The 26,541-nt window shown below is 45.9% G+C and overlaps 1 pseudogene; it reads left to right on the top strand.

Annotated features, from left to right (window-relative positions):
• The first annotated feature begins 17,932 nt into the window (after nt 1-17,932).
• LOC120764882 (choline/ethanolaminephosphotransferase 1-like) lies at nt 17,933-21,733 on the top strand (annotated as a pseudogene).
• Nucleotides 21,734-26,541: the final 4,808 nt, after the last annotated feature.

Raw genomic sequence — 26,541 nt, 5'->3', positions numbered from 1 at the left:
CTTGGTATGAAAAAGGCAAATACTCTCTACGCACGTGTCTTTTACCTACATATACTACAGGGGCCACAGATGGAATGCCCTGCTGATCGTTATTCTGAGTTGCTAAAAATCCTGCTGCTTCTCTATTGCCGAGGCAGCTCGAGGGTGTTGTCCCACCCCCTCCCTGGGGTCCAGCAACAGGCAGTTCTTCCCTCCTCCCCTGGGGTCCAGCAACAGGCAGTTCCTCCCTCCTCCCCTGGGGCCCCAGGCTAGGCTGCCCCTTAACCCTTGTAACAGGGGGGCCACCCCCCCCGACTCCGCTGCTGCGGGCTGCATTATCTATCTCCCCATCCGCGCTGGGAGTAGTGGTTGTAAGGCACCCTCCCCCCTCCCCCTTCGCGCGGCTGCTGGGAGGGAGGGGGAGGCACTGGGGAGAAGGGTGGGGTGGGGGATTGGGTGTGAGATATGGGGTCGGGGCGGGAAGTGGGGGGAAGAAGGGATAGTGGGAAGGAGGAATGCAATGCCGTCCGCCATCAGGGCTGACCGCATGGTGCGAACCCCCGAGGGTCTCATCCACGTGGCTAGAGCTCCGAGAGGAAAAAATTGCATCTTGCTGAGGGAAAACAGGTGGGAGAGGAGGGTATAAGGACGATGGGTGGGTTTGAGGAGCATAATCCAATATGCAATCAGGGAATCCCTGCTTCTCGGGACCAGGGTATTGCTGAGAGGTTTTGCATGGCTGTCTGCTGTTTTCTGCTTCTAACAGCTTCTTGCGTACTTGTAAGAATATTGGAATAAATGAAGAAATTTTGTTTTCCCCGTTTTCAACTTTTAAAGTTATTAATTTTCCCACATCATCCCAAAATGAAACAGAATTTATATCTTGTAGAGTACTGTCTGGAATCTCAGCTGACAGCCAGGAAATAAATTTGATTAAGAGCTTATTTGGAAATTTTAGATCTGTTGTAATGTTTTTAAGTTGTTTAAAAGCACTCTTTTGATTTCTCGATAAACGTATGCCCATGTTTCTGATGTTTTAAAAGCAAACTGTTCGAAAAATCTTAACCCCTGACGTGAAAAACCAAAGACGCCGCTGCGTCCCACTCGCTCCCGAGGTATCAGGGGCAAGGCGGGCTGGTCGCGGCTCGGGGCGGCTCTCTCTGGCCGCTTCTCCCGACTGCGGGGACACGGGCAGGGGGGTGTCCCGGTGCCGGCTTCTGTCCCGGGGCCCTCCCGTAGCTAGCCCACCCCAAAAACGCGCGGTTCTCCCCAGTACACAGAACTCAGCCGTTCCGCAGAGAAAAAAATCTCAAACCGCGTTACGCAACACACTCCGGCGCAGGGTCCTAAAGCCCTCTCACTATTAAACAATAGGGATCTTCTAGCGAACCCCGCAGCACGTGTTGCAACGTCAGGGTTTTCTGTCTAAGGTCGATTCACTTTTGTAGTAAAAGCGAACTCCCGACCTTGTCCTGCCACCCCGAGCTGCTCGAAAACAGCCGATAGGGGCCAGGTAGTTGTGCCTCCCAAAGAGATTATTAACCCCTTAAATAGGGAGTCCCTCTTCATGCGTGGGCTTATTAATATTTCATAACAAACCGACGTTGGGGGCCAACTGAAAATATACTTCCCTCTAGCCACCCCCCGGCTCTCGCTAGCTCAGTTATTCAGGGGTTTTAGGGAAATATATTTCAGAGAGACAGAATAGAGATTTCAAAAGAGTGGCTCTCACCCCCAGCTTCCGTCCAGGCTTTATTCTCGATGTGATGTTCCAGGAGGCCGAGGAGAGAGAGCGAGAACCAGGAAGAAACAGGGGTATATCTAGTTTTGGGCCAAGGAAAGATATTGGCCCTGAGCCAATAGGGTCAGGAGTAGGTATGATAGGGAAAAAGGGTTGAACTACATAGCACAGGTTTCAGGGGGACTCTGAGGGGAAAAACCATTCCTCAGAGGAACACAACATTCCCCCACACAATGATGTCATCAATATACTGTAGATGTTCTGGAGCCTCACCCTTTTCTAGTGCAGTCTGGATCAGTCCATGGCAGATGGTGGGGCTGTGCTTCCACCCCTGGGGCAGTCGGTTCCAGGTGTACTGCACTCCCCTCCATGTGAAGGCAAACTGAGGCCTGCATTCTGCTGCCAAAGGAATGGAGAAAAATGCATTGGCAATGTCAATTGTGGCATACCATTTTGCTGCCTTGGACTCCAGCTCGTACTGGAGCTCCAACATGTCTGGCACGGCAGCACTCAGTGGTGGTGTCACCTCATTCAATGCACGGTAGTCCACAGTCAATCTCCATTCTCCGTCAGATTTGCACACAGGCCAGATGGGGCTGTTGAAGGGTGAGTGGGTTTTACTACCCACCCCTTGGCTCTCCAGCCCTTGAATCATCTTATGGATGGGAATCACAGCATCTCAAGTTGTTCTATACTGTCGGCGGTGCACTATAGAAGTGGTAATTGGTACCCGTTGCTCTTGTACTTTCAGGAGTCCTACTGCAGATGGATTCTTGGACAGTCCAGGCAAGGTGTCCAATTGCTGGATGCCCTCTGTCACTACAGCCGCTATCCCGAATGCCCACCTGAGTCCTTTCGGGTCTTTGAAATACCCACTTCGGAGGTAATCTATGCCCAAAATGCATGGGGCTTCTGGCCCAGTCACAATAGGGTGTTTCTTCCACTCCTTTCCAGTTAGGCTCACATCTGCTTCCACCAAAGTAAAATCTTGTGATCCCCCTGTCACGCCAGCAATAGAGACAGATTCTGCCCCTACATGTCTTGATGGCATTAATGTGCACTGCGCACCAGTATCGACCAGGGCCTCATAGTCTTGTGGTTCAGATGTGCCAGGCCAACGAATCCACACAGTCCAAAATACACGGTTTTCCCTAGCCTCTACCTGGCTAGAGGCAGGGCCCCTCTAAGCCTGGTTATCCTTCTTTCCTTGAGCATATGTTTTAGAGGTTCCTTCAAGGGGGTCGGACATGTCATCATCATCATACCTGGCAGTTCGGCTATGGGAAACTGGAGCCACTTCCCTTTTGGTGGAACTCCCTCTTTGAGTCTTGACTTCCTTCAATTCATGCACCCGTTGTGCCAGGGCAGCCGTAGATTTTCCATCCCATCTGTTCATATTTTCTCCGCAATCCCGCAGGAAGAACCACAGCTCAGCGTGTGGAGTGTACCCTCTCTCCCTACCCGGGGAGTGTCTACGTTGGATACCAGAACCTCTGATCTGTACTGCTGAGATTTGGAGAAGGTCCTCTCTAATCTCCTCCCTGAGTTTCTTATGATTCTCATCTATCTTATCCTCTAGTTTCTGTAGACGTGTTTCCACAGTTGCGATTCTGGTGTGTGTTGGGCCATGCACAGCATCTGCATATGCTCGGAGCTTCTTTGCCATATCAAGCACCATCTCCTCCATGTCCTCCCGCTTCATTACTGCTAAAGCAGAAGCATATTCTAATGGCCCGAGTCGTATAAGTTTTCGCCACATCACAGGTGTACATGATACCAAGTCTGGGTTCCTAGTGTTTATGTCATCTGAGAAGACCATCTCTGCCACTGCCATTTCTCTCAAGCGTTGAATCCCTTGTTCTATGGTCTTCCATGGGGTTTGCTGCATATAGAGATCATCTGCACACAAGTATCTTTCTGCCACACTTCCTAGGACCCGTACCCAGAGACTGCAAGGACTAGCCTCTCTCATCATCTCTTGGTCGATGACTGCATCATGTGACAGGGATCCCAGATGCCTCGCTTCAGTGCCGTCCAGAATTGTAGCCTCGCCTGCAGCATCCCAAAGACGGACTAACCAACTAATTATAGATTCATCAGGTTGTCGCCGGTAATCCTTTCTTAGGCCCCGAAGGTCCTTCAGGGAAAAGGAATCAATATTGGCTTCTGATCCTGTGCTAGAATCTTTGGCTTCTGATTTTTGTGAAGGTCCTTCTCTTGGGTCATCATCGTCCACTGGTCGATTGGTTTTGAGTGTGTGCTGCTTTGCTGGAGCAACTGCCAGGGGCTTAGGCTTACTGTCTGGTTTAGCTGCCGACTCAGGCTCAGGTTCTAGTTTAGCTGCTGGCTTCATAACTGGGGTGTTGGCTGCAGCCTGAGTGACTGGGGTAGCTGTTGATTTGTATCCCTTCCCCCCTGCCTCTGTCTGCTGCCCTACAGTCTCTAGCAATGTGCGATAAGCATATGCCAGGGCCCAGCTTACTGCAGCCATCTTTTCCCCCTTAGAGCCATCATGGTACCTCTCTTTCAGGTATTTCCCCAGCTCCACTGGATTCTGAATTTGTTTCCGTGGAAAATCCCAGACTACAGGGTCAGAGAATTCCTTGAGGAGTTGGCCCATATCCTCCCATTCTCCACACCACTCAGGATCTCCTCTGCCTGGGTCAGGAGTTTCATCAGCCCCTCTAGAAATCTCAGCCCATATTCTAGAGAAGCTGCAGACTGTATAGAGGAGGCTTTACCAGATGACATACCAGAAAGATGGTCTCTTTACCACTCAGGGGAAACTCAGCATTCTCCAACAATGATTCAACCGATTCAGAGGAGAAGGAAACGAAAGACTGCAACGCTTCATCCTCTGCTCCTCCTCCCACAAACAGGGTGAATAACCATAACCATGACCCATACATAGTAGGAAAAGATCTCAGCACCTTTATAAACTTCCTACAAATTATTATCATTAAACCAAGGCCAATAGCTACTCTAATCTGTGTCCCTCTACTGTAAAAACTGTGTATTAGTGACAATATTGGGGCTATCTCTGGATATGCAAATAAACCTAAGGACCACAAAGGTATTAAGACCTCAGAGAAGCCTAAGGATCCAAAACACATCAAGGCCCCCACCCCAAGAGACATGAGGTCAAGCAGCATAGTTACTGACTGCTAAATACTAATCAGTACAGGGTTTTTCCACTCTCTCGAGCCCCACGTTATGGTGCCAGGAAGTTTGTGGTGGTTTCAGGTAGATTTTGGGAGAAACCCTCCCACGGGGCCCCCCTCCCCTCCCCCAACCGGTTCAGGAAAAGACTTCCTCAGAGAGAAGTGGAAAAAACCTGTTTATTAAACAGGCAAAGCACTCCCAGCACAATACCCGATGACAAGAGCTTCGTGCCGCTTACGGAGGGATAACAAACTTAAAGAAAGTCTCCTCTTGAAGATAGTCACTGTGCTCTGCCGCTCCGTCTCCACTGGCGTTGGGAGAAAAGGAGATGTACAAGGCTGGTCTTGGTGGGGTGGGTCCCCTGTGGAGGCCCCCGGTGCTTCCCCCAGTTCCTTAGTCCGGAGAGGTTGGAACAGTTCCGAGGAGAGGGCAAAAAAGAAAAAAAGGAAGAAAAAAAAAAGGGAAAAAAAAAAGCAAAAAAAAAAGCAAAAAGCAAAAAGCTTCAGCTATTCTACAGCATCTAAGTACGCTAGCACTAAACTAACTAACTGCCGGGGAAAAAAAACCAAAACAACAGAGCTTCTTTCGTCTTGCATTGTTCCAACTCCCCTGCTTCAAGGTCACTCCGAGGAGCAGAGTTTTCCTGGGGAAAAACAAACGGCACTTCCCTCCCCTTTGCACCCAATAGACGATTGGGGGATACACAGTCACCCTAGGACACCCGGGCTGCTCAACTAGAGAGATTCCCTAAGGTTTGGATATCCCCGCATGGGGCTGAATAAACACCTTGGACTTTTCCCTCTAACTGAGTCTGACTCCTCCCTCCGTCTTCGGCGAGGTCTCTCCCGTGATAAGGGGAAAACCCCATTTGCTGCTCTTCTGGTTCCCGGGATCCAGAGGAGTGTTCCCCGACTGATTGCAGTGTCAGAGCTAGCCTGGGTGGACGGAGCGCTGCTCCAAGAAGGACACAGTGATAGGGGGGAGAATTTTGTGGACATTTTCCATATCTGCCCCTGGAGACCTCCAATAAAGACCATCCTTTATATTACATCCCATACTAATATTATCTCAAAAGTGTTGTTTCATTTCTAGGTTCTTTAAGGCATCAATTGTACCTTAGATGCAGCCCCTATGGCAAAGGAAGACCTGTGGGGATGTCCCACAGAGGCCCAGTGCACCCACTATTCAAAAAAAAAAAAAAATCCTGATCCATTCAGAGCCAATTTATTTTTAACAGACATTTGCTTTATAGGTGCAACACCAAGGTCTTATAAGAGGTAGTTTCTGCTATGCCCATTCTGCTATCTTCCCATCTATCTGAAGATGTAGCTATATTTACTACTAAGCCCCCTTGTGTCTGGGTAGTTAAAAATCTACCTAAGCCTGTGCAAAAAGGCCCTGACCCATAACACATTGAAGCATGGGAAGACTATTTGGCTCTGGGCATTCTTGAAAAGGCAATCCTTATTTTAGTAGTAAGAGGTGGCAAGGTGTTCAAGCCCTATATAGATCGGGAATGGGAGTGACATTTTTTTAGGGTCAGTTCTGTTCAATATCTTTATCAATGATTTGGATGCAGGAGTTGAATACACCGTTAGCAAATTTGCTGATGATACCAAATTGGGAGGTTGTCTTGGTTTGGAAAGACAGGTGTCTGCCAGGAAAACCTGGAGCTTCCCTTGGAATGGAGAATGTAAACCCCCTCCCTCCAAATTATTATAATTTTTCAATTAAGGGGCTTTCAGGCAAAGATATGGGGATAGGAATAACGCTTCTTTACTAGGAATATTAAGAAATACAAAAGTAGTAGTATAAAAAACCCCAAGCAAACAAAACAAACAAACTAAAGTCCTAGAAACAGAGTCAGAATACAACCTGACAGTCTGTTAGTCAGGGTGTTGGTAGCAGTCCAAAATAAGTCCTCCTGGAGTGACAGATGTGGTTCTGCTGGAGGAGAGATGATTCTGTAGAAAGGGTCCAGTGGTAGCAAGATGGGTCCAGTGGTAGCAAGATGGGTCCAGTCTTCCTCTGGGAATCCAGTGGAAAACAGGCTGCCTTGGTGTTCAGACTCTCAGGTTTTATCCAGGTAGAAATGCTTGGCTCCTCCTGCTGGGTGGAGCATCTCACAATGGGATGATGTAATTTTATCAGTCATGTGGTGAGCCTTAATGGCCCATTAACGGAAGATAACCCCCAAGGGAGGATGGCTCATGGAAGAGATAAAGAACATTGCTCCACCTGGTTTTAATAGCTGGCCCATTGAAAGAAGATTGGGTTATACAAGAGATGAAGAAAAACACCTCCCCACCTGGTTTTCAACATATGGCAAATAGAATACACACTTGTGGTTACATATTGCAACCCGTTGTCGGAAGCAGTCTCTTTCTCTCCCCCAGTGCAACCAGGCCGGCCTGGTTTCCTCCCTCCACTCTTTTCTTTCTCCATCTGGAATCACCGGAGGAGAAGGAGTAGGAGGGGGGGGGTGGGGGGGTGGGAAGAGTTCTGCCCACCCCTCGGTGACAATCAGGACAGCCTCAGCCTAAATGGCAGGCCCATAGCTGCTATCAAGGGGCCAGCAGAGATCCCTCCCTGCTCCATGGGAAGTTGAAAAAACTAGTTGATGTTAAGCTGCAACCTCTCCTCCCTCACCGCGAGCCGATGGAGCCCAGCCAGGCCTTGGGGCCAGCTTTCCGCCCCCCAAAGAGGGGGAGGGGGGGAGCAGCAGACCCCACTCAATGTTACCTGTTGTGCTGACCAGAAGGAAAAAGGGCTGACCTGCAGGAAGTCAGGGTTTACTTGGGTAATTCCCAAAGTCGCATTTGACATTCTCAGTGGTCAAAGCAGATGCCAATATCCCAAACTAGCCTTCTGATAGGTCCCTGTCCTTTCTAAAGCAATTCCAAGGTCCTGACAGGGAAAAACATTCCCATTCTGTAGTGGTGCGAGAGTTGTTTTATTAAGTTGTTATTTTTGTAAGATTTATAAGTTATTTTTGTAATGGTTCAGTCCACTGTACCCCCCCTGTGTTCTGTAATAGTTTTCCCCCTTATGAGTTAGTTATATAACCAGATGTTTTATGCCAATCATTCCTTCCCTGCACCTGTCCCTGTCAGTCCCCCCTCTCTCCTCTTGGTCGCCCTGTCTGTCACTTCAAGACCCTTCCCTGGATTCTGGAAAGATCTAAGAGAGGCGTCAAGTGATAGGCTGGTACCTGGGGAATCCCCTCCTCCCCTCCTGTGATTTGTTAATGGTTTAGAAGTTGACACCCCATGTTACACCCCCGTGTTCCCAGGTTGGCTGACCCGTTGTCACCACCCCTGGATCCTCCCCCGTTTATAAGTGGCCACAAGGCTTTGATCTATGCTCTCTCTGGGCAGCAGTGGTCTGAGGCGGGGCTCCTTGCCGGACTCCCCTTAATAAACTACCTTCTACCCTGCTCAAGAGAGTCGACCCTTTTTCTGTCGCCGCAGTCGCAGCTCCATCAGGTCCACTCGCCTTTGTGGGGAACCAAGAACCCACCGGGAGGAGGTTACTCGCCCTGCCTGTAACCCCGACCGATCCACGCTGTCACAGTGCAGAACTGAGCTAGCCTGCGTGCCTGCCAGGCGTGGGGGACACAGCGAAAGAGAGTTGGTGCCCCAACGTGGGCCACCCCATGCCAGCAAAGCAGCTTGGACCCACGCGGGGCCCGGACCCACAGCAACAGTGTTGGCGCCCACCGCGCGGCCCCCCCGGACGGAGTGGACCGCGCGGCATGGACTGGGGCTTCGAAGAGCCCGAAGCAGTTCTTGGATGTCGTGCTACCTCTGGTAAGAGAAAGAAGAAGGCAGCTCTGGAGCACCCCCAGAATCTTCTTCTGGCGACGGACTGACAACTCCAGGCTTTCCAGTTTCCCCGGAGGGGGTAAGTATCGCCCACAAGCGGTACTTGCTTTTGGTGGGGTTCCCCCGGGGGGGGAGACCCAATTTGGAGGAATATTCCTCAGGGATCCTGATAAAGGATTTTGGCTGCACAGCCCAGAGGCTTGGGGTTTGCCCCAGCCCTCTGTTGGAAACCCTCCTGAGAACTGTCTTTAGTTACTTTTGATATTTAATCTTTTAGTTTGGCGCGAATCAGATTCGCACGGTGGCATTCTGGGTTTTTGTAGCCACCGGCTTGCTTTTGTGGTTCCCCCGAGCAGGCGGAGAAGAGACCGTGACTCGGTTTTAGGAAGATAAAAACCACAGTTAAGTTTTACTTTCGGTTTCAGTTTGCCTGGCTGTTAGTTGGGAGCGACACATATCGGGAGAGATGGGTGTAAAACTCTCTGTCATTCAAAAGAGTATGTATGTGACTGGGATACACAAATCCATCACACGGACTCAAGAAGATTTTCGCAGGGCAGAAGGTTCCTCCGAGAGAGCCAAGGCCGAAAGCCCAAGGTGGAGAACAAGGCGGAGAGCCCTCTGCCTGTTTATTTCTTACTTTTTATACATTTGTGGGTCTGGCTGAAGATTGGCTTCTGGAGTTTTCACCCCTTAGCCGAATGGCCAGACCAGCCGTCAGTTACGATTTTTTTCAGGTTAGAAATATGCAAACAAAGGACAGAGAATGAAAAACAAAGGATTTGTTCATGTTACATGTGTGAGAAAAAGTGAAAACTGCTCCTAATATTGTACAGTAGCTAAAAAGTCTGACTCCATTTTATGAACAATCAAAAGGCTTTAAAAAACTCAGAAAAACCAGGGTGACATTCTTGTGTATGTTTCTTGTATCCTTTGGGTCTTCCCAGTTCAGTACCACCCAGTCCCCGTTTAAGAGTCAATTTAGTATCACCTGGTTCAGATGTAATCGTCCACTCCTTAGGTTCTTCCACAGGTCCTTTGATTCTGCTGGCGTGGATCCACCCTCGTTCGTTGGTCCAGATCGCAGCCTCGGTCGTCAGCAATACCTGAAAAGGACCTTCCCATTGAGGAGTTAAAGATTGTTCTTTCCAGGTTTTTACTAGCACCCATTCCCCTGGATGAACATTATGGATTTTAAAGTCTAAAGGTGTGGTTTGAGGGATTATTCCTTTCAACCGTAAGTTTTCAAGAGTTTTCGCAATGGTGTTAACGTATCCTTTAACACTCATTTCCCCTACCTCATAGGTAGCATTTTCATGTTGGGTGGTTAAAAAGGGTAACCCAAACATCATTTCATAGGGTGACACTCCCAGGTCTGACCGGGGTTGTGTTTGGATCTTCAGTAAGGCCAAAGGTAGGCATTGTACCCATGACATTTGGGTTTCAACTATTAATTTGGTCAAAGTTCTCTTTAAAGTCTGGTTCATCCTTTCTACACGACCAGAACTCTGTGGATGCCATGGGGTATGCAGCTCCCATTTTATCCCTAAAGACTGAATTATCTGTTGTAACACTTGTGACGTAAAATGCGTTCCTCTGTCTGAGTCTATTCTATTAACCATTCCATATCTGGAAATAATCTGTTCTAAAAGGGTTTTACTTACTATGTTGGCTGAGGCCTTGGTAGTGGGAACTGCTTCTACCCAATGAGTTAAATGGTCTGTTATTACTAATAAATACTTCCATCTTTGTACTTGAGGACGTTCAGTAAAATCTGCTTGGATACTTTGAAATGGTCAAAGAGCTAACTCACGACCTCCTAATGTTGTTTTTCTCATCACCTTTTTGTTTATCCTTTGGCAAGTTATACATTTTTCAGTTACTTGCTTTGCTACTCCAAAAATCCCAATGCATCCATAGTTCCTTAAAAAATTATCACACAAGGCCTGAGTACCCCAGTGGGTTTTCTGATGCATGTCTTCTAATATTTTTCTAGCCAGTATTTTATTAAGTAATTGTCTTCCATCAGGAAGTTTCCATTTCCCTGATTCAGCCTGTTCTCCTCCTATCTTGTTTAATTCTTTTTTCTCTGCTTCACTAAACTTTGGGATTTCCAATTTTTCCTCATTTGGAGTTCATATTAACATGACTCTTTCAGCTCCATTTTCTGCTGCATCCTTAGCTTCCTGATCTGCTAAATTATTTCCTCTTATTTCTGGGGTCACTCCTCTTTGGTGTCCCTTAATGTGTACTATAGCTATTTCTTCAGGTAGTTTTAATGCCTCTAAAATCTCTAAAATGAGTCCTTCATGTACTAATCCTTTTCCTCTTGAGTTAAGTAGTCCTCTTTCTTCCCAAATTTTTCCAAAAGTATGTACTACTCCAAAAGCATACCTCGAATCAGTGTATATAGTTCCTTTCTTGTGTGCTAAATATTCCAGTGCCTTTTTTAGAGCATATAATTCACAAGTTTGAGCTGACTAGTTTGAAGGTAATTTTCTTTTTGCAATAGTTTGCATGTTTTTTCCACCAACTACTGCATACCCTGACATTCTTTTTCCTTGTAGACATCTGGAGGAACCATCCACATAGATTATTTCCCCTTCTGAAAGGGCTTGTTCTTCAAGATCCCCCCCGAACTTTTGTTTGGTATTGGATAATTTCTAAACAATTATGTATTAGGTTATCTGCTGGTTCTCCATATAGGAATTGAGCTGGATTTAAACTCCCGTTTACTTCTAATGTCAGATCATCACTGTCTATCAAGATTGCTTCATATTTTAACATTCTAGAGTCTGTTAACCATTTTTCAGCTTTCTGATTTAACACATTTCGAACCGCATGAGGTGTGCACGCAATTAGTTTACCTCCAAAAGTAAGTTTACGACTTTCTTCTGCCAGGATTGCAGTAGTGGCTATAGCTTGAATACATACTGGCCAGCCGTGGCTCACTGGGTTCAACATCTTTGATAAATAAGCTACTGGTCTCTCTACTCCTCCCCACTCCTGGACTAAAACTCCATGAGCTACCTCCTTTTCTACATTCACATACAGATGAAAGGGTTTTTCTAGTGAAGGTAAGCTTAAAGCTGGTATTGAGGCCAGTTTTGTCTTTAATTTTTCTAATTTATCATCATCTTCCTTGGTCCATTTTATATTATCTCCCTCTGTCAATTTCTCATACAAAAATTTTACTGCCTGTGTGTACCCCTCAATCCATAATCCACAATATCCCAACAATCCGAGTAGTTTTCTGATTTCCCTCTTTGAAGAGGGAGGTGGAAGGGATAAAATTCCTGCAATTCGCTCTGGACTGAGCCTTCGACTATGTTACCTCCGCTGAGGCGTAGCGACCTGGTTCAGGAACGACACGGCAGCCACACCCAGGCTGCTCGGACCACCAGCTCACAGACACCAGTGTGGTGGACGGCTAATGGCGTTTATTAACTGGTTACATGGAGTTATAAAACCTCTGTTTGCTACATCACATCCGTCTGCTTACGTTACAAGTTAGGTATTGCTTACCTTATCAAGGACACTAACCAACTAAGAGTTGAGGGAGGGGTTCTGTCTGCCCGTACAACGCGATATCTTCCGACCGCCTGTCCCTAATCTCCCACACAACTACCCTTACTTATCAAGTGTCCAAGATATTTTACCTCTGGTTCTACAAATTGCAGTTTCCCTTTTGATACCCTTAATCCTTTTTCTCCAAGAAAATTTAAAAGTTTTATTGTAGCTTCTCCAACTTCATCTTCCCCAGATAGTAAAAGATCATCCACATATTGGATAATTTGTATTCTAGGAGGAGTGGAGAAGGCTTGCAGTATTTTTTCTAAAGCTTGCCCAAATAAGTTTGGAGACTCCGTGAACCCCTGGGGTAATTTCGTCCATCTTAATTGCTGCTTTCTTCCAGTTTTTGGATCCTCCCATTCAAAGGCAAAGATATCTCGGCTCTCCTTGGCCAGTGGACAGGCCCAAAAAGCATCTTTAAGATCCACTACACTAAACTACTGATGCTGGGGTGTAACTTTACTTAGAAGTGTATAGGGATTGGGTACTACTGGGTAACGAGACCGAGTTCTTTTGTTAACCTCCCTTAAATCTTGTACTAGTCTATAACTCCCATCAGGCTTCTTTACTGGGAGAATAGGGGTATTATGGGGAGACATGCAAGGTTCTAGTGTCCCGTCCTTTATTAGTCCTTCTGTTACTGGCTTCAAACCTTCCCGTCCTTCTAAAGATATGGGGTATTGACGTACACGTATGGGACAATCTTCTCTCTCTATTGTAACACTTATAGGGTCAATATTTAATCCTCCCCTCTTTCCTGCCCCAGCCCAAACTTCCTTGTTAATTTTTTCTTCATCCTCTTGGCCTAATTTTAAAACTTTAGCTGTCATTTTCCCATCTTCTGGTATAACCCCTATTCCTATGTTCACTTGTAAGTCTCTTCCTAGTAAGTTGCTACCTGCCTTTGGGACCAATAAAACATCTCCCATCCAAATTTTAGTTTCCCCCTCAATTACGACATCTTTAATGACTGGAACTGTAAAAGTTTCTCCTTTTGCCCCTGTTACTTTTGCAGTATCTTTACTCACACTATAACCTTTTGGTACATTTAGCAGGCAGGTTCTTTCTGCCCCTGTATCTACCACAAATTCCAATTCTTCTCCTTGGGGACCCACTTTTAGAGTTATCACAGGCTCTAGATGGTATTTGTCCCCTAAAAATTAGAGCCTTTGACCTCCCTATTCCTATTCTGTGCTCATCTCTTTGAAGATTTTCAGATCTATTACCTGCTTAGGACAATTTCTCCTATAATGTCCCTCACCCCCACAGTAAAAGCAGACATTCCTGGAATGCTGCTGAGACTTGCTTTGTATTGGGATTCTATTTTTTCCTTTCCCCTGTCTCTATTAATTTTATCTCTTGAAGTAGTGCCTGTATGTTTTTGATTTTTTTGGAAATTGTTTTCTCGCATGGTGACTGCCATAAGTTTTGCTTTCAGTTTAGCTTTCTCTTCATTTCTTCGGACATAAACTTTCTGAGCCTCCTTTATTAAGTCATCTAATGATTTATTATGCCAATCCTCATTTTTTGCTAATTTTTTTCTAATATCTGGCCAGGCATTAGTGACAAAGTTAATCCTTAACAAAGCTTTTCCCACGTCAGTTTCAGGGTCTATTCCGGAATATTGTTTCATATTTCTCCTAAGTCTGTCCAACCATTCAGTTGGAGATTCTTCTTTTTCTTGCTGTGCCTCAAAAGCTTTTTTAGCATTTTGCCCTCTGGGTGCCGCCTCTTTTATTCCTTTGATTATTAAATTACGATATTCATTCATGTGTTTCCTCCCTTCCTCATTATTTTGACCCCACTCAGGAGGCACAGTTGGCATTTTGTCTTCTCCGGGGGGCCCCGTGGGTCCTCTTTTTCCTAAACTTTTATTCCAGCTGCTCTGATTAATTGCCTTTCCTCCTGAGAAAATATTATTTTCATTATAGACTGCATCTCTTCCCAAGTATAAATATTCGGACCTAAAAATTGGTCTAGTTGTTCAGCTGTGCCTATGGGATCTTCTAAAATTCCTTTGATTTCTTTTTTAAAATTTCTGACCTCAGAAGAAGTCAAAGGGTCATTTACAAACCCTGTTCCACCCCCTCCCATTGGGACTTGTCTTAGTGGAAATAGACTAATTTCTTTATCCCATTTTTGGGTTTTATCCTCTGTCGTCTTTTTCCCGTGTTTTGAGAAAGAATCCAGAGAGGGCTGTCTTTTAAGTGAACTTCTAATGTTTCGATGAGGCATTTCTAAGGAGAAGTCGTTTCTCTGAGCAGTAGCTGTGGTTACCGAGGGAACAGAGCTCAGGGCAGGAAGGGCGGTGAGTGGAGGGCATAGCGCCGAGGCTTGGTCCTCCAAGGGTGGAGCGTAGGCGGGGTTTGCTGCCGGGACCGGCAGAGGAGGGGGCAGTTCTGGGGGATACCAGAGGGGAGCACGGACAGCCTGCATGGGGCTAATGGTGGCTAAGTCAGTGGCTCCCGGCAGAGACAAAGCAGCAGCGGCAGCGCCCAGTGCAGCCGGCACGGGCAGGGCAGCCGGGGATCGGGCAGTGGGGGAAGCGATTGGAGATAGGACGGCTGGGACCAACGGGACCCCCGGCACTGTTGGGGCGGTGGTCTTAGATGACGCATCAGGAGGGACCCCCGGCATGGCCCTTAGTGCAGCCGCGGACCAGGCGGCCGGGGCTGACAAATTCACTGGCGGGGCTAGAGCTGGGGTGTAGGCGGGAACCGGTGCAGCTGCCGCGGGCTGCGAGCCGGCACTCGGGACGGGAACCGGAGCAGGCTGGGCTGAAGCGGGACCCGGGACAGGGGGCTCAGTCGCGAACGGTGGGAGCGCCAGTGAGAACGGAGGGGGCAAAGCCTGCAAAGGATCCCACTCTTTTTCCTTCTTTTCTTCTTTTTCCCCTCCCTTTTCTTTTCCCTTTTTCTTTTCCTGTTTCGTCTCGGGGGTTTCTGATATGTTAAAGATTTTTATTCTCCTAAAATCTCCTGTCCAACATGCGGCATATTCTCTTTCTTCGGGATTAAACGGTTCCTTTGAATTTACAAATACATTTAGAGCCTGACAAATCCAGTTCTCAAAAGAGCCATATCTTGGCCAATAAACGTGGTCAGATTTTATTTCCTTCTCTGCCCATTCTATCATGCAAAATTGTATCATCTTTATCTTTTCCTTTCTTCTTGTACAAGGGTTTTTATCCCAGTTAGCTAACATAACGCCGAGAGGGCTATCTTGCGGTATTTCCGTTGGTAATTTTTTACACTCTTTTTTCTTCCTTGTAGTCAACTTACTGTTTTTCTGTCCCATTTTTCAAGATTTTATCTATTCGTCCCCCACCTCTGTTTTTCACTTTCTCTTACAACCTAAAGACCACTTACTTCTATCTATGCACACACACAAAAAATCCCCTCTTTCTCACACAACTATTCAATACAATACACCTCCCTCCTAGGAGATATAGTGAATTTTAAAATTAACAGTCAACATTACATGTGCTTTCATCCATCTACTCTTACTTCATTTCTCCTTCACTTTTACACACTTTCACACCTTTAGGACATGAAGACAATCCCTGTTGCCAGAGAATCGCGGCTCTGTGTGGCCCCTCTCGCCTTGGGTTTGGTCTCTGGGTTCCAGTATAGCTGGGCCTCTGAGGAGGGCCCAGAATCTGGTCGCCTCTGGTGCCGGTCCACCTATGAGGCTGACTTGGGTGTCACTTACACTTTTACCACGGCCCCCTCCTCCACACGCCTGGAGGGAAAAGGGCTGATTTGCGTGTCACTTACACTTTTACCACGGCCCCCCTCCACACGCCCAGAGGGAAAAGGGCTGATTTGCAGGTCACACACACACTTTCTGCCATAGCCCCCACCTGCCCGGGGGAACAATGGCCTGTTTTCGGGTCACTTACACCTCCTGCCACAGTCCCACCTGCCCGGGAAGCTGAGGCAGGTTTTGTGTGTGACTCACTCTCACACAACAAGACAACAATAAGGTACCTTTTACTTTCAAATCACCTATTACAATTTTAGGTGTTACTGGCCAGTCTCGGTGCTCTTGGATATACCCTCAATCCAGCTGTGTTGTCCAACCCTAGATGTTCTTGAGCATAACCTCAATCCGGAAGAACCCTGGGTGTTCTTGGGATATTAATCCCTCAACCCAGCAGGTTTCAGTCCTGGATGCTCTTGGGCACTCACCCCTCAATCCAGCAGACTTTTTGCTTCCTAGGGGTACCACCCCTTCTCTAAGACTCAGTCCCAGTTTCCCTGGGGGGATTCTCTCACTCTTCTTATCACGCGCTTCGTCTCTTTACTGGCCGTTTTTCTCACGAAGGAATGGAAACGCAGCATAGGAGACTCTGCACTTGCTTAGCAGGTCTGGAATAACCAGCTGCCTCTCATTCACACACATTCATCCCCCCCCTTAACCACCCTGTCCAAACTAGTACTTACCTATCCTTTGTCCTTGAGTCTTTGTCTTCGTGTACACTTTAGTCTTAGGGGCTAACTACCGCAGTTTTAGGGAAACTTTTCCCTTTTCTTTGTTTTATTGCCTCCTTTTGTCCATTGATCGTAACCTGCATCTGTCGGTCACAGCAGGGGAACACAGAGCGAGGCTGCCAACTGAGCAGGGCGCCCCGTCCTCGCCCTGATTCCACTGAGGCACCAGCAGTGAGGTGTTCTAACCATCCTCTGCTACCATTGTGATAAACATTAACTATTTTTTGTTCACTGGAGATCAAATAACTCAAGATAACAGGAAGTTACTATGTTACTATCTAAGCTTATAAGCAAACATACCCTTGCCCAATTTCTTTTCTCTCTCTCTACTTGCTTAATCAGCTTTAAGTTTCAGGAATTCCAGCTTAGTTACCATATAAGGAAGAGGACAACTACAGCCTTCATCTCTGCGACCACCGAAGGACAGAAAGAGACCCTCCCAGCAACACGTCACACATACATCATCGGAGGAAAGAAGCAAGATAAAAGCAAGACTGAAAAACCTGCCAATTCACGGCAGTTGGTGGAGCGAGACTCCCCCTGCCGTCCAGCGCTGTATTTGCCTTTGCTTTGCTTGCTGCAATGTAATAAATTCCTATTGGAACTTTTCTTCGTGTTCATAGTCTATTACACTGAGTACTCCCTTCCCTTCCCCACAGAAGACGGCAAGCATGGAATGCGACTTTGCTGCCGCAGTTAAATTATTTATTAATATACTCTGTGAGAGAGGAGAAGCAGTAGCAGAAAATGTGCTGCACAAGCTAGTTAACTGGGCGCGGGGAAATGGACACTTAACAACCCCCCGGCTCTGCAAAGTCAGGGAAGCGCCGCGGGGCCCCTGCCGTGCCCTCCCGCCACCTCCGGCGCCCCGGCACCGTCGCTGGCCGATGCCCGGCTCGCCGCTTACGGCCCGTGGACCGCCCCCATCGCCCGAGCTCCAGCGCACTGCTGCCGCGCTGCTGCCGCCACCACCAAGCCGACTCGGAGCTTTTCTCGGAAGCAAGTCGCCCCCCCCGATCAAAGGTTTAATGGCAACCCAGTGTAGTACAGTAGCCGAAACGCTTCAAAAAGCCTCTGGAGCCGCTCCCAGCCCCGCCGCTCCCACAACGCATGCGCCTAGTGCCCCCCCCCCCCCCCCCCTTTTTGGCTGTGCCCGAAGAGACACTGGTCGACCAAGAGAGGGGAACGGGTGACCCCTGCTGTCTACCACCTTCCCCAGACGCTGTTCTGCTGCCGGAAGAATTAGAGGAGGGCTTCGAGGATGGACAGGTGCTTCCCCCAGCAGAACCCCCGGCAGAACCCACGATTGGATTAAAAGAACTGACTGAGCAAATTCAGGTGGTGATGCAGTGCCTAGATGAGACGGCACAGGCAGCAGCTGAGCTGCTGCTGGAAAGAACTCAAGAACTATCCACGGCAACTGTTAATTTTCAAGATGAGCCAACATCTTTCAACTCCCAGCTAACTCCAATGCAACAATTGCTAGAACAAACTGCAGAAAGCAGTCCCCAGGCAACGCCTTCGCCTGCCCCCCCTTTACCGGACACCTTCGCCCGCTTCACTTGTGACTCAGTTGTCTGGAATTATATGTGATGCTATACTAGAAGGACAGTGGGAACCTGCAGGAGACATGGCATGTCCTGTAGCGTGTCCTGTCGTGTTCAGAGGTGGCAATCCTGTGTATGAGCAGCATGAATGGAAAATTTTGCAACAGGCAAAAAATACAGTAAAGGAGCACGGCTTGAAATCTGAAAGTGCTCGAATAATGTTGGATTGGATTCATACTGCAGATACCAATTCTCCAGCCTGGATTGCTCCCAATCTGATCACCATCATCGGACTGTTAATAAATATATTTACAACTCTGCTATTAGTATGTTAATGCCCAACAGCTACAGGGCAGGCGCCTTCCTGGACATTCATTGCTTGTGCTTGTGGCCTTTTCACCTACCAGTCCCTGAATGCTATAGATGGAAAACAAGCAAGAAGGACAAATAGCAGCACTCCGTTAAGAGAGCTTTTTGATCATAGCTGTGATTCACTGTCCACAGTCTTTGTGGTTTTGGAAACTTGTATTGCTGTGCAGCTGAGCACCAACCCTGACTGGATGTTCTTTTGTTGTTTTGCTGTGACATTCATGTTTTACTGCGCGCACTGGCAGACGTACGTCTCAGGAACGCTGCACTTTGGCATAATTTGATGCGACTAAGGTACAAATCTTCATAATAATCATGCATTTACTGGCAGTGATTGGAGGACCATCTTTTTAGCAATCTCTGATTCCAATGCTGAATATTCAGGTGAAAATACTCCCAGCTCCTTGTACTGTGTCAGGAACCATATTCTCCTGTATGAACTGGAGTTGGCAAAAATAGATCCACTATAGCAGGAACAAGTGTCCTCTCACCTTTTCTTCATATTGGCTCTGTAATTGCCTTAGCTGCAATGATCTACAAGAAATCTGCTGTGCAGCTCTTTGAGAGGCACCCCTGCCTCTACACCCTGACTTTTATCTTTGTGTGTGCCAAGATCACAAATCAGCTGGTGGTTGCCCACATGACCAAGAGTGAAATGTATTTATATGACACAGCATTCATAAGCCCAGCCTTGCTGTTCCTTCACCAAATGTTTTAACAGCTTTATTGATAAGTATATTATCCTCTGGATTGCCCTGATCCTGTCCCTGTTTAACTTGCTCCGATACTGTGTCAGCGTGTGCAGCCAGAATTGCTGCCCACCTGCACATCCACCTGTCCCGCATCAAGGGCTGACCCAGGCACTTGAACCATCACTAGGGATGGGAGCTGCCACAGGGGAATGGAAAAAGAGTTAGGTTTCTACAGGAATGGATGAAGACTTGTAAGAGACAAATGCTAAAAGCAGATGAGAACAAAGTAATTTATAATAATCTATGTTGTATAACTTTTCTTCTTTGTTATCAGTAACACTCCTTAACTAGTCTCCTGCCTGAGAGAGTGAATTCCGAGTTCACCCTAGTCAACTCTCCATGTAGTCAACTCTGTTGATTCCAAGCCTGGAAAAGCATGCAGGAAACAAATGCTCTGTCTTTGTAATTACCTTGATTACTAATTTCTCTCTATATAGTGAATGGATCCCCACCAACTGGAATTTCTAATGTAGTATAATTACATCTGCAGTCTGACTTGCTTTTAATTTTAACATTTCATCATCTCTTAGTGAAATAACTTGTTTAGTGTCCACTTGGAATTTATTTACTAAAGACTTGAGCTGGTAAAAACTCAGAGATATCTTACTAAGTTGTGTGGCTGCAGCAGCTGCCAGGTGGGAGCCAGGCTGAAGTGGTTTTTGCTCGTGCATTGCTAACAAAGCAGTTTCATGCTGAACAGAGTCCTGTGAGCCAAGGGGTGCCCAGCATGCAAAATAGTGTGGTATCTTTGTCAAGTAATTTTATTCTTTAAATAAACATTTTCTATGAAAAAAAAGAGGGATATGGCAGGTCCACATGGTAAGACGTTCTCGCGTGTTGCATGCCTTCTTCTCATGGTGTCAACAAGTGTTGCAGGATCTCCTCAATTAGCTCAACATTTTTCTAAGAGAGCTAATGTATGGGTGACATTTGCCAAAATGACTGGACAGGATTCTATTTGCTTTAGCCTGGCCAATCCCCAAGACCCATTCAGAACTTGTTTGATAGGAACACCCCTTTGGAGCCCTCACGATTTTAAAGGTTATATGAAAAATGAGACAATGCTGAATTTTACTGTGGCAAACGCCATGGTGTGGACATCAGGTTTCACAGCCACCCGGGCTGATGGAGGCTGGCAGTGTAAAATTATAGAGCAACTTAATGATACACTTACTTCACCACCTGAAGAATTAGACCTATTTGAATGTATGAATGCTAGCTCTACGAATAGAAGTGAGGGAGGTTGGGTGTCCTTTGAGCCCCCACCGAGGTGAGTTTAAATATACATAGCCAAAAATGGGCTACTGTAAATTCAGTTTGACTATCTAGTAGCATTGTACAGCAACAACTTTATTCTAAATGTAATTTGACTGGCAAACCAGCGCAATGCCTTCCGCCAGGAATATTTTTAATATGTGGGGACCGTGCTTGGAATGGAGTTCCAGCCAGCCCACGTGAGGGCCCATGCTATTTAGGGAAGCTTGCCCTGTTTCACCCTAACATAACCACATTGATGACTTTAGCAAAAGTCACTCAGAGAAAACGTGCCATACATGAGCTGGACTGTACGGACATAAAAGATCCAAAATTCTGGTCCTAAGCTAGGACAGTGTTAACATCCATGTTTATACTAGGAGCAACAGCTGCTAGAGCAATGACCACATTAAAGCAGATGGCATACTGGACCAAATCAGAATTAAATGTGACTAACCAAATTTTGGATGAGCTATCAGTGGACGTTACCAGTGTTAATCATGCTGTTTTGCAAAGCCCTGCTGCGACTGATTTTTTTTTTTGCTTTTAGTGCATAACCATGGGTGTGAAGAGTTTGAAAAAATGTGTTGCATGAACCTGTCTGACCATTCTGGATCAATTCACAAAAACTGCAATTAATGAAGAACAAATTACATGATTTAAAAGAAAGTAATAATGTATTTAGAGATTAGCTAAGTAGCCTTGAGATTACGGGATGGCTGAAATTTGTTGTTAAACAAGTGTTTGTTACATTATTACTTGTAATAGTAGGATTATTAGCACTAAGTTGTGTAATGTCTTGTATTAAGAACATGTTGCATAAGACAATATCTAATGCTTAGCTTGTGCAAAAGAAAAAGGGGGAATTGTAGAAGCATTTCTGGAAATAGAGAAGTCTTACAGTGCTGGGAAAGTTCTGTTGTTTTAGCACTGTCAAGGACGATGAGCCTGAGAACGAGTTTTTTCCCTCAACAAAGTTGTAAACAAATAACTGCAAAGGAATGCTTATGCAGATAACACTAGCGAATAGTATAGCTGCTTGGGGCGCGTGAACTCTAGAGGTTAACCAATAACAAGTAGTAAAATGCTGCATGAACAGCTTGTGCACAAGAATGATATATGTATAAAAGAACCCTGTGTACCCTCAATAAATGAGCATTCACCATTACTTCTGTGAAGAAGGTGTTTGACTCCGGCTGCTCCCCGCGACTTCACTTTACTTTGCCAGCGACCTTGGCTGCGGTAAGGGTAGTCAGCAGGACTTGGATTGGTCCTCTCCACTTAGCTTCCAAGTGGATGACTGTCCCACCATTTAACATCGACCCAATCTCCAGGCTGGAACAGATGATCAGGTGTGTCCAATTATATGGGTCTGGATAATACGGCAAACCTCTGGAGCTTCTGCAAACTAGAACTTAAAACTATTAAATACTTTTGTAAGTCAATTTCCCCCCTGATGTGAATTTCTCCCAGGATATGTGGAATTTGATATGGCCTGCTGTCATGGGTTGGCACAGTTTGGTTTTTTTAGTTTAGGGAGGAATGTGGAGTGTTGCCCTGTCAGAACCTTAGAATTGTTTTAGAAAGGACAAAGGCCTATCAGAGGCTAGTTTTGGATATTAGCATCTGCTCTGGCCACTGAGAAAGTTGAGTGTGACTTTGGGAAGTACCCATATAAATCTTTACTTTTGTTTGAGTCAGCCTTTTTCTTCCTGGCCAGTTGAACAGGTAACATTGAGTCGGGAATGTCCTGTTGGCCGGCTGGGCCTGCTGCTCCCCCCCTTGGGGGGAGCCAGCCCTGAGGCCTAGCCAGACTCCATCTGCTCCCGGTGGGGGAGGAGAGGCTGCAGCTTTAAATCAGCTACTATTAAAACCTCCCCGGAGCCCCAGAGCCCCAGAGCAGGCAGAGATCTCTGCTGGGCCCGTGATAACAGCTATGGGCCCGGTTGGGCCAAGGCCACCCCGATTGACACTGAGGGGTAGGCAGAGCTCCCCCTCTCCCCCCCCTCCTACGGTGATTCTCAGGCAGAGAGGAAAAGAGTGAGGGGGGGAACCCAGCTGATCTGAAGTGCAGGGGGGGAGAGACTGCTGCCCAGCAGAGATCACATGACCACTGCAGGCCTGGGCAGATTTAACCCTTTCCTGGCAATATGAAGCTTCCAAGGCTTAACCATTCCCTGAGAGATAGAAGAGACAGAGTGGATGTAGAAAAGATACAGCATGAAGTCAGTGGAGCAAGAGTGAAAGAACTGATAAAGATTATCAGAAAGAGGGATTGAGGAAGTGCACATTTTTAACCGGACTTCTCTGGTGTTGTCGGGGGCTTACCTCAACATTGAGGTGGTTTCAGGGTCTTTGCTTTCTTGCACAGCTCTGAGCCGAGCCGAAGGAAGAGACGGAGTTCTTATGTTTAGATTTTTCAAGGTTGCATACTTTGTTTATTGTTTCTTATTTTACAATTTTCTCGGAGTCCGACAAGATGTTCACAGCTGCTTGGATTCTTCACGTCTCCCCCCGAGCTGGGCTGTCCTTATCTTTTATACTAATTACTACGTATTTCTTGTTTATTATTTCTTACCAATGTCTATCACTATTACTAAAAAGGTCATCTTTACTTTGACCCAATCCTCACTAACTACTTTGTGCTACGTTAATGCAGCAATGGAGTGAGGGAAGGTGAAGGAGAAGAAGAAGGAGACAACGCCCCAGATTCTCTATCTTGTCCCCATTCACTTCAATGCTAGGAACTTAAAACTACTATTTTCTCATTTTGTGATAAGCTAAACTACTATTTCTCATATTCTTGTGGCTTGTAAACCTTCTCTCAGTGTAGGACGTTTTTCCCATGGACTGAAATTAAAGCCAGTGTCTCTCTGAGCTCTGGGCTGGGGTCCCAGACCCCCTTGCCTAGGTCTCTGACCTTCCAGGGCAACCAAAGGAATGCCCTGGACTCTAACATCTCCCCCTCCTGTTTGAACTAAAAACACTTCTTTGGCTACTTTGTCTATGGCTTGCCGTATACATAGAAACAAACACGGCAAAATCATGAGAAGGATTATAAGCCTTACTAAAATATATATAACTATCTTTAAAATTTCCTTCCACAATGGTGAAAGGTCAAACAAATTGAACAAACTATCTATCTATGACTTAGTTATCTTTCTAAGTTTGTTGACACTCTCCTTCAATTGTCTGATGTTCTCATGAATGGATTTGGAATGGTCCGACAAATTTATGCAGCACATTTTCTCAAATTCCTTGCACCTATGCCTGTGGGTCAGCAAAAGATAATCAATCGCTGCTTTGTTTTGGAGACTTGCTCGTCTTACACTATCAATGTTTAACAACATGTCACTCAGTGCAAGAGAGACAGCTTGGGCATGTTTGCTCAATTAATAACTCACGTGATCTAATTGTGTTAAGGCTGCTTCTGACGCTGCCTGTGGTGAAAAAATTGCAACTGCAATTCTCTGAGCTTTGCTCCATGTGTGAACATCATCATCACAATTTGGATCATACATCTGAACTGATCTTTTCCCTCTTTCTTTTAGTTTTCTCATTAATGTCATGTCGGGTGTTAGCAATGAAAGCATTCCAAGGCTGCAAGGACCACTTGTGGCATTTGCAGGAATTGCGGGCTAAATTTTGTCCCCACAAATGAAAAAATTTGCCCTCGGCAACTGAGCTGGAACATGATTGGATGGTTTCTTCAGCATCTTAGTGTAATTACACTAAGATGATGAATTTCTGTAAAAATTGAGGTTTGGGGTGACAGTTTTATTTTTTGTCACCCCAGAAAGGCCAAATTTCACACAGAATTGCATTTGGACCGATCTAAGAATTTCCAGTTCCTGAGGTTCAAAAGGAGCCGCAGGAAGGAAATTCGTCTAAACATCTCATTGGTCTACTGGATCTACAATGGACTTTGAAATCTCTGGAGGGATGTTTTCTGGAATCGGCCATTTGCTTACTGGCAACTTCACTAAACAAGTTGAAAAAGGTTTCTCTGGTCTTGAGTGAGTCAGGCAGATGGTGTCTAAACTTGATGCATTGGCTGGCGTTTCCTAAACATTCTTTTTTGGTTGAGCCACGGGCAAAACTGCCGCATTGCTCAAGGCAACTAAGGAGAGAATGAGGCACAAGGATAGTTCTTTTATTTTTAATGCCCTCTTTTCCCTGGGAATCTCTAGAAATGCAACACCACTTAAGCTTTTAAGAAAACAAGTCTCAAAGTCTCTTTCGCACGTAGAACGAAAGGACGTCTGCTGTCTTGACACTGGCTCACGTCTGCGTGCTCACTTCTCTTCCTCTGGTCTTGGGGTCTGTCTCTGCTTGCGTCTGGACTCGGTACGGTTTCACGTGCCTCGCCGCCAGCCACTTTGGCCTAACTGCTGTGGAGACACAAGCATATCCCTTGCCCCAAGTTATTAATTTGAATGGCCTTTCAATTTGTCCTGTTTCTGGGTTTCTGACCAAAACCAAAGGATTTTCCTTCAGTTTTGCTCTCGTGCTGTTTGAAAAACGCCTGATGATTGGTGGAGTTGGCTCTGCAAAAGAGCAATTTAGAAAATTCAACACATACAAGGCTTTATTCAAGCGCATGTATGGTGTTGCGTCTGCTTCTCCTCTTTTTTGTTTGTCTAAAAGGGATTTTAATGTTTGATGTGTCCTTTCAATGATTGCTTGACCTGTTGGAGAGTGTGGGATACCAAAGGTATGATGGACACCCCATCTCTTCAGGAATTTGTCAAGCACTTTCCCTATATATGTTGGTCTATTGTCTGTTTTGATTTTTTGTGGCACGCTTAAAGATGCGAATGCCTGCAAGAAATGTTGACAAGCATGTTGTGCTGTTTCACTTGTGTGCAGTGATGCGAAGACTGCACTTGAAAATGTGTTAACTGAAACATGAACATTTTTGAGTTTCCTAAAAGATGGATATTTTGTGACATCAGTTTGCCATAACTGCAAACTGTGCAATCCTCTTGGATTGACTGCTCCCATGGAAGCAGGAGGTTGAACAAGCTGACAATAAGGGCAAGCACTAATGATTTCTCTTGCTTGACTTTTGGAAATGTGAAAAGTGTCCATTAGTGCTTGAGCATTCTGATGAAAGAATGCATGATTCAATTTTGCCTGTTCAAAAATGTTCGGTAAAGTCCTTGAAATTGGCATGGTCAATTTGTCTGCATGCACATTGCTTTCTGCTAAAAAACTTGGAAGAGAAGAATGTGCTCTGATGTGCGAGACAAAATATTTATGTTTTCTGTTTTGCAACAATGTCTTCATGCACAATAGATATGAATATAAATTTTCATTGTCAACTTCTCTCAAGAGTGAACTCTCAAGTCTTTTGACTACATTAGCTACATAAGCTGAATCTGTGATCAAATTAAAAGGTTGCTGGAACAGCTCAAAAGCTCTGACTACTGCTGCTAATTCCACTATTTGTGGTGACCTTTGTACTATTCTTATATCTGATTTCCACTCCCCTGTGATGTCATTTTGCTATGTACTTACTGATTTGTGAGTTTTTCTAGAGCTATCGGTAAATACTGTTATTGCATCTAATGGCACTTCACTTATTTTTGGCTTTTCTCTGAAACTTAATTTTGCTTTCAACAGCTTGTGGCTTGGGAAATGAATAGTACAAACACTTGAGTAATTTAACAATGCAATCTGCAAGTCTTCTGATTTCTGCAATGCCTAATCAAAATAATCTTTTTTCAAAGGCAGGTAAATTGTTTTGAAGTCTTTGCCTGCTATTGTTTGCAGCCTGGTCTTAGCTTTGATGATGATCTGAGCTATCATTTCTAGACTTGAGAAGATCATCTTTGGAGACTTGTA

This window comes from Hirundo rustica, chromosome W (genome assembly GCF_015227805.2).
Source record: "Hirundo rustica isolate bHirRus1 chromosome W, bHirRus1.pri.v3, whole genome shotgun sequence".
Lineage (NCBI taxonomy): Eukaryota > Metazoa > Chordata > Aves > Passeriformes > Hirundinidae > Hirundo > Hirundo rustica.
Note: the sequence above shows the minus strand (reverse complement) of the source record. Positions and strands in the feature narration are given on the sequence as shown.